The 14,424-nt window shown below is 38.2% G+C and overlaps 1 protein-coding gene across 4 annotated transcripts in view; it reads left to right on the top strand.

Annotated features, from left to right (window-relative positions):
* The window catches only part of MYLK (myosin light chain kinase), a 223,507-nt gene that overhangs the window by 51,408 nt on the left and 157,675 nt on the right, over window positions 1–14,424 (top strand). The window lies entirely within an intron of this gene.

Here is a 14,424-nt window from a genome sequence, read left to right as displayed (position 1 = left end):
ATCTCCATTTGAAAATGAATTCTCATGCAACTGGCTGAACCTCCCTTTGCTAGAATGGTGTCTATTCTATATCTGTGGGTCCACTGGGAAAAGTTTTCTGTCCTCTCTCACCCACTCAGTGCTGGCTTCTAGATTCATGGCATGAAGATTTTTTGTCTAAAAGGGCATTTTTGTGGTTTGCAGAACTCTTATTCCAATTTGACACTTTCTGTGACAATTTCATAGGATAACTTTCTGGTTGTTCCTGGTATAGGAAAAGAGCCTTTGCTTAAGGGGAAAATGGTATGGATTTTATTGATATTTTCTCAAACCCCTTCCCCCAGCTTTACAAAATTCTTTGAACTTTTTAATCCCATTGATACTAATCAAAGATCAGGTTTATTTCTTTTGTTATTTCCAAGTTAATTAAGAACCTTTTCACGGTTCTTAATTAGAAAGTGTTCACGGACACTTTCTAGAACTGAGGCATTACTTTTTTAATTGATAAAGGATACCCCAAGGCACATGTGGTTTAGAGCTTCTCTGCAGAGTTTAAAAGTGCACCCAGTTCTCAACTGGTTTTCAGACCCTGCAAGTTCTGTATTAAGTGTGCAGAAGTCTCCTGGTAAGTGCTTGCATATGAAGAACTTGCCTTGGACCTGGTTCCCTATTCAGGTATCACTAAAGGCACTGGCAGTCTTTCTGCTGACTTCAGCAAAATTGAAGTGAGATAACATTATTTTTTCTGTTCCACACCTCAGATATACTACTCATGGAATAAAATGTGTGACTGGGAACAAAACACAGAAGCTGACTGGGTTCTGCCCTCTGTCCTCTATGGCTGAAATTGGTTATTAGAATAAATTTGACAGAGAGATCAAATTTTAATCTCAATTAAGGCTTCAATATGCTGGTCTGTTAAGAGTAAGTATCTCAGTGTGGTGGTGGGGAGCTAATTTAAGGGGAGGAGAGGGATGATTCTCTTTATCATTAAAGAAATCTCAGTAGGAACTGCATGCAAAGGAACTGAAAAGAGAATGGAGAAAACATGAAAAATTTTTGTATATGCAAGAGAAATACAAAAGAGGTAATGAGATGTGAAGTGTCAGCGACATTTGAAGAACTAGTTTTTTCATATGTGTTTTTTTTAAATTTTCTTTAATGCTTTATCTTGAAAAAGTGAAGCATTCATTTCTCTGTTTCTAATATCAACGTTGCACATTTTTATTCACATCTGTGTAAACACTTGGATAATTGGCTTCTTTCTGACCTGCTCACTTTCAGTATTGGCATCCAGAGCTATTGTTGGGATCTTATATAAAGGAGAATTGCCCTAGACTGGCAACTAGACAGATTGAGTGAGGCACTTGGGTGGGGAGAAGTATAAAACACTTTGCAAATAACAAAGCTTAAAAAATGGGGAGGGGGGTGTGTGGGGGAATGACTCTTCAACAACCGACTTTGTGGGTGAAAGTCAGTCAAAAGAGGTTTGTATGAACCTCAGTCATTCTTGGATTATTTGTCTGCTCTTATATGAGGGGGAAAAAGAAAAATCAAAGAAAATGTCCTGAAGTTCATTCAATTAAAGCTTCAACAACAGAGCCATCATGCTTCTCAACCATACTGCCAGTACAGCTGAATATTGGTTGGCCTTTGACAGACTTCATCATATGTTCTTTGTTATATTCTCTCTGCCTGTGTTACTGTACTCTTCCCTGCTCCTCAGTGCCTTTCTGCATCCTCAGAGTTGTCTTTTTAATCTCCTGTTGATTTCTTTTTCCTTCTTATTCTTTTTTTGGTTTTAATCTCAGTTCTTCCTTTTTTTCTCTGTTCTCTCCTTGCTAGGGATCATCTCTGCCTGGCAGTGACATGAAATGGTATTCACCTCCCATCTTTCACTGCCCCTGAGGAGAGCTAAGCCAGTTACTCCCCATGTGATAGACAAGTTGATGTGACGGACAGGATCAAGCCTCTATAGAGTATCTTCACAAGAGCATCGCAGTGCTATGCCTTGCTCAATTTTGGCCTTTTAAAAGGGGATAGGAAAACTTCTGCTTTGTGGACATGATGGAAAGATTTTATTATTCCTACCACTTTTTTCCCTGCTGATACAGTAAATGTTGATGTGTTCATTGAACATATATACTGTGTAAAGAGGGGCTGAGGATTGGATGCCAGGGCCAAATTTCATGAGAAGAGCCATTCTAATGAATTTCCATGCAGAAGAAGGAAAACGGGCCCTTCTTGGGCTTGTCTACTAGCTGGAAGCAGGGCAGTCAGGACAGACTTGGATCTCAGGCTGATTCCAACAATTCTGTTCATACCAGCTCCACTGAAATGCGAAGAGGCCCCAAACCACTTTCGCATTTGAATCTTCTTTTACATACACTTTTAAGCTGATAGCTTTGAGAACGGGCATTGTGTGCTTTTGTAGAACAGAGCTGAACAAATGCGATGTGATCTAAGTAACTTACTGCAACTCTCAAATTTATAAACCCAGTAAAAAGTATGTAAAAACTTTTTTATGCAGTAAGGTGTTTGAACGTAACAGGGCAGTTTCTTTATGTTTGAAAATGGAAATGTCTTTAAAGGCATTGATTTCTTTGCCTGCATGTCCCACTCTCTGCAGTCGCAAATGAAAGCTGTGTTCACTTGTTATCAGAAACGGACATTTGGCTGAGATTTGCAAACTGGTGCTTAAGTAAGATTAAACCATATTCCTTCTGTCTCCCTCCTTCTTGCTAAGCTCTGCGATGTTAATGATTTATACATTGATAGTGTTGTCGTTTTCATAGGCTGATTTGTTTCACCTTATAACAGTTGTTTCTTTTCAGATTTATAGTATTCTCTACAGAATAATAGTTGTCTTGCTGGCCCATATCCAACATATGAAAGTCTTATATTGTAGTCCAAATTTAACATCAATTGTCAGATGAATCATATAGTCATGGGATTGGAAGGGACTTCAGAAGGCCATCCAGTCTTTCCCATGTCCAAGGCTAAAACAACTGTACATGTCATTCCTGACAGACATTTGTATGGCTTCCAGCACTGAAGAGTCCACAGACTCCTTGAGCAATCTTTTCCAGGACTGCTTTAATTCTTATTTATTAAACTTTTTCCCTAATGTCTAAATTGTCCCTGGTACAATTAAAAGCTTATGACTTCACATCTTATTTCCCATGTACATTAAGAATAAATTTGTCTTCATTTTCTTTGCAGCAAGCTGTTAAGTGTTTGAATATAGTTACCACATTAACTTCTCCACCTAGTGGGGCCCATTTGGGGAATTATTCTGTTTAAGAATTTATAAAAATGCTGCCACTTTTTGTTTGCTTGTTTCCAAAGTTTCCAGCTGGTTCAGACTGGAGTGCAGCATGCAGCACTGGATGTGGAACCTTACAAGCTATAAGGAGAGCAGATGGGTGGCTTCAGTGTTAGGAGTTGGTCTTGTTGGGTTACATTATTGCTAAAACCTGGACAGCAGAGGTAAAGTAGAAAAGAAGTCTCCAGCTCAAAGGATGCATGTAGGGGTTCACATTTCATCATCTGAAGACTGCTATCGCTTCTTGGTGATGTCTGGTACAGCTGTCCTGGATGGCACTCTTAAAGCTTTCACTTCCTTCTTTCTATGAATAGAGACAGGAAGAAGGTTGCAGGAGGCTGTTCTGCATCAGATAGGTAATGTGGGGTTGAGGGCGTTATGGAACAACCATAAGCTCATTTTCTCTAGTAGACATTGCTTTATCCTGAAGTTTTGAGAGCTGTTACCCCTGTAGAAAAATTTCTTGTGCAATCTACTTGTAGATGTTCTTGTCAATGCTGGAACTGTCTGACTGTCTGGAGCATCTTGCAGCAGTAAGTTTTGCAAACTATCTAGTGCTTTTATGAAATAAACCCAACTCTTTGTTAATTAAGAAAAAAAAGGTATCTCTTTCTTAGGTCATTTTATAGCCCCATCTCACATCTAGGTTATAACTTTTTCAGCAAGGTGGTGTTTCTGTTTGCTTTATAGTGCCAAATACACTGTTAAGGATTGATGTATAACCAATGATTGTTGGAGTATGCTGGCTTGCATACATGAACAAAACTGCTGTTTCCAGAAAAAATAAACTTGCAGGAGAACTTATGGGCTAGGTTTTCTGCTGACAGTTAATGGGACTTCATAGAATGGAAGGCAGCACAGAATTTGGCCTTGTGCAGAGTATCTCAGCATGAAGAACCAGTGGCTCTTTCAAACAAAGAACCTAATTCCTTTAGTATTAAGTATTTGCACTATTATTTGAAACTTAGTGATGTTTATCCATGGCCCAATCTATCTCTGGCTGAAGTCAACAGGTTTCTTTCCAATGTTACCCCAGGGTTCACACACCTCAGCCAGTAAAGTGCATGTGTTCATTTTCCCAAATGGCATAGAACTTGGCGGACTTGGGTGTCTCTTTGTTTTTTGAGTTTTAGCTATATTTGAAACTAAAGCACAAAGCAAAATTTAGAGGCTAAAACTGCTGTGTTTTAAGAACCACAAATATTCCATGACTCACCTTTCATGCAATTTTATGGCCCTACTGGCTTGGAAATGGGCAATAGCAATTGGCCACCTGCAGCATCAACATCAAGGAAAGTTAATGTTGTGGTTACTCTTTGAAATGTGGAACCTAAAAAACCCCTAAAATAGAAAAAAAACCCCAACAGACAACTTCACTGTAAACTGCTGATTTAGCATAATGTTCTACCACCACTAAGACATCGCAAAAATATTACTTTTTCTATAAAACTTTTTCTTTAAATCAAATGTAGGCAGACCTTTCAAAACTTGCCCCATGCTAACGTGCTCCAGAATTAAACTTGTTAGCTCTGCTAGAAGCCTTGCTGAAACCTGCACTCAGATAAAAAGAATTACCTTACAAAATAAATAGGAAATAAGATTTTTCTTTCTTTGTAAGAGATTCATTTTTATTCAGTCCTTGGATCTTTGACATCTTGATTTTACAATTTTATTGTCTCCCAGCTCTATAGTCTTATACTAAATCACTGAAGCACTGAATCATTCTTCTTCCTCAATACCAGGAGAGTTAATACATATAAATTACTTTTAAGGGGCTTGGATGGAAGGTATTGTTTAAGTGCTAAGTACTGCTGTTAGCAAAGCAGTATTATTGGGCCTGTATATGTTGAGTATTAAGGTCCAAAGCCAGAGCTGTAGCTGCAAATTTGTGCTTGAGTACTTGAAACTTCATGCTATTATCAGCTTATACTGACATGCTTCACCTCCACATGGTTACCACTGGCACTGAAAGTTATTCTAGAATTGCAAGTTACAGTTCAAGAAGGTTTCAAGAGTCTCTATTCCAAATGTTTTACCTGAGTCCTCTTAAATCCATGGGCAGCTGGGATTCCCAGCTGATCCTCAGGTATTCTATGTTGTTCAGTCACTGATGCTACATGGAGGTGAGTTGGCGAGAGCAAACAGGTTGGAAATTCTCATCTGCTGTGTGAAGATGACCTGAAACAAACGTCTTCCTACAGGTTGCTCTGCTACTTGCATCAGTGTATGTAAAGGCATCACAGCACTGGGAAAATTGTTTTCCTTCCTGCAAAAATAGGTTAGTAGTCCAGGTCCTGCTGTTCACTGATCAAGGTCATATCCACACCCAGAAGTCTCCCTGAATTTTGGATGATCTTTGACACATGCATGTTTCTATCATAAACACCAACTTCTACCAGTTATTTTCTGTACTTGTAAAGCATAAGATATAAGGTGCAAATTAAGTACAAAGGTTTATTGGTAAGGTGAGGAGTGGTGCAATCTCTCTTTCTTCAGATATTATAAGTGCATGCTCTGCATATCCTGAAAATCCTTCTTTAAGAACTATAAAAGGTATTATTAGAAGTTTGTTCCTTTATGAGGCCAGCTGTTAATGATGAAATTCAGATTGAGATTTTTAGTCCAAACCTTCCTAAGACTAAGGTGTTTGGATTTTGGTATATATTGAGTACTAGAAATGATCCTTTAAAGGAAACCCAATAGAATATTATTGCCAGTGACCTGCTGTTTAGTATACTGAAAACCTTTCTTTAGGTCTTGCCTTTTTTTTTTCTTTTTTAATGTTGCTTATAAACTAGAATTGTAGCAGGTTTTGAAGTCAGATTGAATTACTCTCCCCAATGTGCTTCTATAGGAAGCCACTTTGGAATCGGCAAGAACAAGCCCAGCTTGCATCCCATTTGCCATCTGGGTTTCCCTCTGGCTTCAATTTGCTGCTATAAAATAATTCTTAGGTATGGATGCTGTACTGAACCTGCCCAATGCATGTCACATTTAGTTATTCATATTTCTTCTAAGATAACAGCTGCAAAGAAGCTGTGTTTCTTATGGTCTCTCCTGATTTACTGCTTCTTAATCTGATGTTTCAAATTAAACATGCAAGGTTTTCAGTCTTAAAATGTCATTGCATTCTTTTAAGACATATGTTCAGCTGCTTTGTAATGGGCATGTTTTTTCTTAAAGTTTAATGCTCAGTGGTTATGGGATGATTGAATAATGTAGCATGTCTGTTTATAATCAAGATGAGTATATGTTATCAAAGGTATACATCCATTTCTCTCTTTTATATGGTTTTCCACATCCTTCCTTGTACCTGAAATACCCTTTGCAGCTACTTTAATATATCAATAAACCATTAAGGCACAATTGTGCAAGGGCAAATATCAGGGCTTATGTTAGATGTATTCTGTTGTGGCAACGTGACTACTGACAGTAGGTGAGGTTAGATATCTGTACAAATCCAGTGGGCCTGGTATCTTTAGTGCCCTAAACAGCACTGTTAAATTGAGGAAAATTAGAGGATGTTTACAAGTGTCTGTATCTGCAAGAAAATCACATCCTTGCTAGTGGTTTCTTTGCTAGGCAGCACAGAGGGCTAGAGAGGTGTTGTAGTTTAACCCCAGCTGGCAACTAAGCACCACACAGCCACTTGCTCACTCCCCCTGCTGGGATGGGGGAGAGAATCAGAACGTTAAAAGTGAGAAAACTCGTGGGTTAAGATAAAGACGGTTTAATAGGGAAAGCAAAGGCCGCGCACACAAGAAAAGCAAAACAAAGAATTAATTCAATCCTTGCCACGGGCAGGCAGGTGTTCAGCCATCTCCAGGAAAGCAGGGCTCCATCACACGTAACAGTTACTTGGGAAGACAAACACCATCACTCCGAATGTCCCCCCTTCCTTCTTCTTCCCCCAGCTTTATATGCTGAGCATGACGCCATATGGTGTGGAAGAGCCCTTTGGCCAGTTGGGGTCAGCTGTCCCAGCTGTGTCCCCTCCCAGCTTCTTGTGCCCCCCAGCCTACTCACTGGTGGGTTGGGGTGAGGAGCAGAAAAGGCCTTGACTCTGTGTAAGCACTGCTCAGCAATAACAGAAACATCCTTGTATTATCAACATTATTCTCATCCTAAATCCAAAACACAGCAGTATAGCAGCTTCTAGAAACAAAATTAACTCTGTCCCAGCTGAAACCAGGACAGGAGGGCATGATTTTCTTTTTCCTTGATAAGAACATGTGGGAATTTTATTTTTGGGGTTTTTTCCACATATGATTTATATAAGTAAAGGTTTTTGACTGCCATCTTTGTGCTCTAATAAACCTGTCTTTAAATAAATGTAGGTCACTTAGCATCATCTTGAGTTATTCTTTTATATAAGATCAGGATGAAATTCCTCACCCAGCTAAGTGATTGTACCATGGAAACCATTTCCAGTTAAAGCCCATGCTGCATTAGTTATGCAAATATAATAAAAGCACCAAATTTATTGATTAGACAAATAGATTCTCTTCTTACCTCTCTCTCCGATCTGCTAAAAATAATTCAGTTCTGTGTCACACAAGCTGCTTGACAATATCTTTTTATCTCTTATAGAGACTTGTCAGCTGAATATTAATTTTGAAGTTTGTTCTCAGTCACACCGGGTTAGCCACTTTTACTTACGGACACTTCTACAGTAGTCACTGTTGTGATTTGCATATTCAGCAGAAGCTAATGAACTGAGCATTGCAGAAGCCCTGAAAGCGTACGTAGGAAGAGTTGTCCTTTTTCTTGCAAGGGTACCCAAGACATACAGTAGACTAAAGGAAATCTGCCACAAACCCCTTTTGTTCTCCTCTTATCTTGAACAGTGTGGCCCGAACTCCTAGAAGCTATTGCACAGTGCTACATAAGAAAATGACGTAGTTTCATTTCAGAAAGCTCATACTATACTTCATAGCTCAAACTGTATATCACAGTCTCACATGCATACATCTCCTTTGGAGCTTGACAGTATTTCAGTCTTTAAAGGAGCCTGGAGAACATTATTGTATCAGAATACAACATAAAGGCTGCAATAGTGTTTTGTTAAAATGAGCACCTGGAACAGTTTGAACCTGTTCTTTCCTTTTTCTGTGTACAAACAAGATTCTTGCTAATGCAAAGCTTCATGGCTGACTTGCTGAGTGTGAAATCCAAGGCACTGAAATGATGGGATTTGAAGAACTTGCTTACTTCTGGGAAAATCTTTGACATGATGGTCCCAAATGAAATTGTAATTTAGTTTGGAATTTTTTGCTGTGACTTTAGTGAGCTTAAGCTTTCGCACAAATTGCAAGTTGATCTGTATTTCCCATTTGTGTGGGACAGTTATGCAAATGCATATTGTGGGAACATACCCAGGGATTTTACACACATGGTGTTGCCAAAACTTAAGCTTGCAAAATTTTTGGATCATGGAGTTGTGCATGAAGATTTGGCATCTGATCCTGTTCCTACTGCCATGTCTAATAGTCGCTATCAAATTTTACTGGGAAAACGATAGGATGTTTAGGGGTCTGAGTTGAAAATGCCTTGAAAAGTTTTATGACGAAAGGGTTTTTTTAGAAACTAGGTATGTAGAGAACAAGTGAGATGAAAATGTTCATTTATGGATGAGACAACAAAGGAAAAAAACACAGTTGAGTCAGTACTGATACAAAATCTCACTTGCTCCCATAGTGTCAGGACACATTCTGAGGCTCTGCTTGACCACAACACTCAGCAAGACCTACAAATAGAGCACAGGCACAACAAGATCTGAACATCACAAAAACATAATTTGTGGACAGTATCCTATTTTTCCCTTAGAAAAATAAGAGATCTGTTTCTCTGGTATTAGTAGCATGGCCAGTTCAAATTAGTCCTACTTCCAACAGCATAATCTTGTTGCTATTCCTTTACCAGAGGCCAATACCTGTTATAATTACTGGGTCTGAAGGAGAAGCTGCCTGGAATACTGTGGCTACGATTGGTGGGGTTACAAGTCCCTTGCTTCCTGTTCCGGCTTCCAGGCTCTTCCCATCTGCTAAATCTACATGTGACTTCATCACCTTTGCTGATCCTCTGCGGTTTGTTGTTCTCCCTACATGCTGTTTCTTGGGTACCGGTAGCTGACGGGAGGCAGAATACTTCCTTGCGTGGTCTTGGAGGGCAAGACTGAAAAGATAGTCACAAGTCATATGGCTGCAAAAATTTGTTTCTGTAGTTCTGTGGAGAATGTGTTCAGTTATAGATTTGTATGGAAGTATGGTAACCACATGTTAGTCCCTGAGGTAAAGAAAGAAGATGTAGGAAAGGAAATAAGGTGTGTGAAAAGTGGAAGCTGTCAAGCAGGTTTAGAAATGAAAGAAACTCTTAAATATTGAAGGTTTTGAAGCATAACGGATAACATTTAGTCCTTAGCAAAATTCTGTTGATTTCAGTGATCTGTTGTAAGGGAATAAATTTTACCTAGTGTTTTAAAATGTGTGCTTTTTGAAAACACACCCTGATTGATTTATAAAAAAAGAAAGCTATAATGAGATCCAGCTTCCTGTAAGTTTATGGTAATTTTGTGCCTTTTGCTAGTTATGCTATTTATGTGGCCCTATTACTGTAGCCTGACTCCCACCCTCTCATATAGTTATCCTCACAGCACTTCTTTGTGCTAAGGAAGTACGATAATCCCCACTTTACAAATGGGGAGCCATGGCAAAAGAGAGGCTTAGTGACTTGCCTGAGGTCATGCAGGCAGCCCATTATGGAGCAGGGAATTCAACCAGGACTCCCAAACAGCAGACAAATGCTCCAACCCCTGGGCTGTCTGTTCTTCTGCTCCTATTTTTAAAGAGCTCAAAAGGTTCTATCCAGATTTCAGAGACGGTTCAGAGGTTATTGAAGGCAGTCTGGCTAAAATAACAGAATAGCTGGACCAAGTAAAAATGTGCTGCTTAGGTGTAGAGTTGCAGTATCAGTAAGTCAAATAAAGGTTTTTTCAGCTGGCATTTTTCTTCTGCCTCAGAGGAAGGACTTGATAAAAGGAAATTAGTGTAATTATATGGTTATGTAGGATGCTGATGGTATTTTACTTATATAAAATAAGTGGAGGAGAAAAAACTATGAGGTTGATTTCTTACTGTTTGCTTTTTTGGGTTTATTTTTGTGAGCAGAGTATTGAGTGACAGAGATTTGTTTCCAGTAGAAAATGCTTGAAACACATTAGTCTGCTTTGGTATTAGAAAGATTAGAGGGCACACTGTGAGAATTTGTAAGGATTTATGTGCTTTTTAGAAAGGATTAAGAATAAAAAAAAGTCCAGATTAGAAATGCTGTCTAACCACATCACTGCCGTACAAGCCAACATTTGCATGGTGGTTTTCTTTTATGTTTAATACCACAATGTTTGTATTGCAACTTCAGTTACAGTTGGTTTTGTTTAAAGACCATAGCTAGGTGCGCACAGCATGTGAAATGAAATGTTACGAGTTCATGTAGCATCCTTGAAATCTTATTCAGCAGCAAGCTTGAAATACCTAAGAAAAAGATTTTAGGGATAGGCTCATTCTAGAAAGTTGCTTAAATAGCAGAAAAAAAAAAAAAAGACACATTCCATAGCTTTTAAGTGTCTGCTTTCTTCCTGTCTATCACATTTTAAGCTTGAACAAGATTTGTTCTCTGGAACATTATTTCTTTAAAATATTTGGACATGGTAGTTCCATAGTAACACTAGACTGCACAACATGGAATTATTTATTTGTTTGGGAACATAATTGTTAAACATCCTCTAAGCTGAAAAAAAAACCCTTCCTAATTATTTACTAGAAGCATCTTCAGCATACATAGCTAATTAAGGTCAGACTGCTACCTGTGGATGATTAGAGGCTTATGTTGCTAGAAAACTACTTGTGCTGATTTGAGCTAACATTCATTTGTAAATTCAATCCCCTTTAGAGACTTTATTTAGAGAAACATAAATCTGTGCAAGGTGTGCTTGTGGAAAAGCCTAGCTATTACTTTATTTTATGCTTTACAGTCTTACTATATTAGGCATCAATTTGTTGACAGTTTTTGGCATCTTACCAACATGCAATAGAAATGTAACCTGACCAGTAAGAGTGGCTTAGTTGTTTAGGATTTTTTTCTTTCTTTCTACTTTCCCCCCCCTCCTGTTTCTTTCTTTTCTTTTTTTCTGTTTTATTTCATTTTGTGTAGAGCTTGGTCGAATAGCCAGAGAAATCAGTGGAAAGCTGGTGTTGGGCTTTAGCTCAGTCTTTTCATCAGAGGGTCTTTCCTAGCCACTGGACTTTTCGTCCAATGCAGTCCAGACATACTGCATGTGCAGACATGAGCCCAGTGATGCTTGGAGAATGAGCATATGTTGAATACAGCATATTTTCCAGGCATGTGCCAGTGGCTCTGTTTCAGGTACTTGGTGAATTTGGTCTTGTAACATACCCAGTGTGGAGGTTTCTGTGTGTAAGCAGGTGTTATGCCTAACAAGTTCTTTAAAGTTGCCCGGCATAAGCAGTGCATTGTACCTAAGGAGAGGTACTTGAGCATTTGGTCCCTACAGAATAGCCTGGAGCATCTGCAGTGCATATAGTTTTCTCTCTTGCTTGTTTCAGCCATTATAATGGCATTGACCAAAATGGAGTTCCATTTGCATGGGTGGGTATCAAGTTTGAATTAGATTCTGGATGTTGGTTATTGGGGTTTTTTTGTCTTGTTTTCAATTTTACTACTCCTACAATATTATTTTTCAAACAAAATTTAGTGTGTATATGCTTTTTCTGATGTTGTTTTGGTTTTGTAAACTCTCTGCAAAGTTGATACAGATGTCTGTGGAAGGATAGGTTTTGTTACTGGCTTCTTATGGAATCAAATGCATTACAGTTTCTTCAGACTGGAGAAGATTTTCATAGCGTCTGTATTATACCTGGCACGTTATTGTCACTACTGGCGGTATGAAAATTTTATTGCAGGCTTGTATTGGCAGACTGATTGGTTAGTTAAGAGTTTGACAGCTAGAGAGACATTGCAGATTTTGGCATTTATAGGCTATGGAAAGGTATAGCTTAGCAGAGGAGAAGAACATGTGGGAAGAAAAACTGAAGATTGAGTAGTTAGTTGAGCATGTTGAAAAGTGAAGATCATCTGTGGAAAAGAGAAATTCAAGGAAGCACTTTGAGAAAGAGGACAGAAAAAAAGAAAATTAGAAATAAACCTTAAAATGGGATTTAGGCCAATTCAGAAGACATAAGCAGATACAAAATTATCAACGTCATATACTAAAAGTGACAAAAGATCACAGTTGATATTTATGGCAATTTGAGATTTGAAAAAATGTTTGCTCTTAATCTGTAAAGAAAAATACATTTTTAAAATGTGCTGGCAAATACGGACTCAGTATGCATCCGTTTACAGCTGTGTAATTGATTGAAAGTCTGCTGGGATAAACGGTGGTTTTAGCTGAGTGGAGAACTAAGTTTGGAGTCTTGTCCATAATGAAAGAACAAAGAATTGAAAGAATAATTATCTCACCTTTTCAGGCAAATGGTTGTTCACTGCAGTGACTATAGCTGTAAGAGACTATCATTCTTGCCTGTTAGGGTTCTAAGTACATTTGTTAGAAAAGGAGCAAGTCTTTGATTTCATCTCTTGTCTCTGGAATACAATCAGTTTCTTCTTTACTTAAATTATGTTATGATTTCATATGGTTCTTTGGTAAATTAAGGTACAAAGATAATTTTGGGATTTTTTTTTCTGTTTGTGTTTTAAAGAGTTGCTTATACCTGAAAGGGAGACTTACGCTGTGCTCTCAAGTGACTGAGTGCCAATAACAGAGATTCACTGCAAGATTAACTCTTGTGTAAATGAAGGCAGAATTTCTCATTTTAAAATGTTGCATCATGGTTAAGGAAATCATCTTTATTCCATTTATGTGTTGGTCTCAGCAATTCAATTGTTAGAAATGCTAGACAATTTTTTTGATTTTTTGCATGTTGATACACAGAAATGCTAACAGAACACCATTCCAGAAGAAATGCAAAGTCCACATCATCTGGATTCTTATTAATGAGGAAGGAGATTTCAAGCATTTTTTGAAAATCTGTGAGGATACATAATTTAACTGATATCTTGGAAGGATTTGCCTTCTAAAGCATAGTTCCTGACAAGTACATACTGTGAAGCAGAAAGCTCTGTGGCTCCCACACCTTAGAACAAAACACCCTCTGGAGGTGCCTCTTTCTCTCTGTTGACTGTGCGGGTGCCAGAACTTCTAGTTCAGATTAACTTTTAGACTAATAACTTCCATGAGAGGAACTGCCCTCTTAAACTGTTTTTGATCAATGTAGAGAAGGTATTTCTGTGTGTTTATGGAGCATGTCAGGTATGCTATATGGAAAACTATGTTCTCAGACTGGGTTTTCAGATGCATACATGTGACATTGGAGTGTAAGTCCTATTTGGAAATTAATGAGTTTTGTGTTCCCCTGCTCCCCAAATAACTGCAGACTGTTCTAGAAAAAGTATCCTTCATACAGTCAGGAATAATGTGGCCCTAGTTTAATTGATTTTTCTCTTGTTCAAATTGAAGTTTCACTGTTTACTCAAGTATTATTTATTGTAACTTTCATCAGAATCAGATTAATAAATACATAGTCTATCATGGACAGGTGTTTATGGCAGAGGATTATTACTGGAAGCCCAGTGTTCTTCATTGGTTCAACATGACCTATTGGTGGGTCAAGCCATCTCTCAGGTTTTTTCCTTTGTTAGACTTGTCTATTAAATAGGCATTTTACAGTGGGGCTTCTAATTTACGTAGATGATTCAAGGAATTAGTACTAAGGTTAGCTACTACTTTTTTTTTCTGGAAAACCTGACATTTTACTTTTCAAAAACGCAATAATTTTTGCTTTCTGTTGGGAAGTATGAAATGTGTAGCAGAAGAATCACCTCTGAAGCAGATATCTGTAATGAGGGCCCTAAACCGCTATTTTTGTAGCATTATGAAATTTGGTCTCCATGCTATTTTACTAGTCTATGTGCTGTAGAAGGATTTGCAGTAAAGTAGAGAGTTGGAATTTCTGCAAAAGTATTTGTTATGTACTAGCAGTACT

Source organism: Mycteria americana, chromosome 9 (genome assembly GCF_035582795.1).
Source record: "Mycteria americana isolate JAX WOST 10 ecotype Jacksonville Zoo and Gardens chromosome 9, USCA_MyAme_1.0, whole genome shotgun sequence".
Lineage (NCBI taxonomy): Eukaryota > Metazoa > Chordata > Aves > Ciconiiformes > Ciconiidae > Mycteria > Mycteria americana.
The sequence above is the reverse complement of the archived record's forward strand: the minus strand, read 5'-3'. Positions and strand labels throughout refer to the sequence as shown.